The sequence below is a fragment of the Octopus bimaculoides genome, chromosome 23 (assembly GCF_001194135.2).
Source record: "Octopus bimaculoides isolate UCB-OBI-ISO-001 chromosome 23, ASM119413v2, whole genome shotgun sequence".
In the NCBI taxonomy this organism is placed as follows: Eukaryota; Metazoa; Mollusca; class Cephalopoda; order Octopoda; family Octopodidae; genus Octopus; species Octopus bimaculoides.
The window spans coordinates 27244824-27246567 of record NC_069003.1 but is presented as its reverse complement, the minus strand read 5'-3'; positions in this window follow the sequence as shown (position 1 = coordinate 27246567).

The following is a 1744-nucleotide window of genomic DNA, read 5'->3' as shown; positions in this document are numbered from 1 at the left end:
ATATATATATATATATATATATATATATACATACATGTACATATATATATATATATGTATATACATATACACACATATATGTATATATATATACATATATATGTATATGTGTATATATATGTGCGCGTGTGTGTGTGTGTGTGCGAGTATCTGTGTCTATGTGTCTGTGTACGTACGCGTGTATGTTTGTATACGCTTATGAATCCCCTCTCTGTTAAATATTATATAACAGCGAGGAGAAAATAAAATAAACACGTCAATTTCTGGAAACAAACTACAAAGAAGAACGTGTTTAATTGTAGAAAAGTGTTAAAAATATTGGTACTATAATCTGGCAATGTCTGGCAGACTCTGGCAATGTTCCTATTTTCACACCGTGTCAGATGAAGCAAACCACAACACACGTACTAGCACACATTCTCTCACACATTCGCACACATGCATACACATACGAGAGCAACAGAGGAGTAAAAACTAATAGGTTAAAATAAAAATAGTTGAATTTTTAAATCGGTTGATATTTCGAAACATATATCGAATATTCAGTCGAAACATGGAAGCTTTGGAATTGCGTCAAAATAAGCACCTACACTAACAAGGGAAATTTTATATGGAAGCTAAATCTGCAAGAAATAGAAGTTAAAACAGCCACACATAACTTATAATTATCAATAGGTCAAGCTAAGGCGGCCAACTGGCAGAATCGTTAGCCCGCTGGACGTAATGCTTAGCTGTAATTCGCCCATTGCTACGTTCTAAACTCAAATTCCGCCGAGGTCGACTTTGGCTTTCATCCTTTCGGGTCGATAAATTGAGTATCAGTGAAACACTGGGGCCGATGTAATCGAGTAGTACCCTCCCCCACTAAATTTCAGGCCTTGTGCCTATAATAGAAAGGGTTCTTGATCGGTCAAGAGAAGATGGTGAACTGGCAGAATTGGACAAAATACTTACCGATTTCATGTTCTGAGTTCAGATTCAGTTGAAGTCGACTTTGCCTTTCATCTTTTTAGGGTTGATGACATAAGTACCAGTTGATCAATGTAATCGACTAGCCTCTGCCCTTCCTAATTTTAGGCCTTGTGCCTAAAATAGGAAGAATTAATAGGACAAGAGAAGGCAGTAAGTTGGCAGAATACTAAGCGATTTTATGTCTTTATGTTCTGAGTTCAGATTCCACCAATGTCGGCTTTGCTTTTCGTCCTTTCTGGGTCGATGAAATAAGTACCAGTTGAGCACTGGGATCGATTTAATCAACTATCCTCAGCACGTCCTCCCCAATCTTTAATGATGATGCGATCGTTATTTACTACATATGCGGGAAATTCTGTCTGTGGGCGTGTTTGTGGAGTTGTTAGCTAACTCCTCCTACATCGTTTTATCGATGTTGATGAAACTTGACACCTAAGTAGAACTCATGTCTGGAAACCTCATGGCATACTCAGATTGTTGAAAAAATTGATAATAGGGCCCCATCAGGTTAGCGTTCAATTGTCTTTATTATAACGTTCTGAGTCGAAATTCCGCCGAGGTCGACTTTGCCTTTCATCATAAGTACCAGTCATGCATTGGGGTCGATGTCATCGACTTATTCCTTCCTCGGAATGACTGGCCTTGTCCCCAAAATTTGAAATCCTTATAATTGAACATAAAAAGAAACATTTGATAATCTGGAACGCAACTGAAGAAAGAAAACTCTGAATGACCCGTCCCTTGTTTTCTTTGTATCGTCTATCGGGATGTT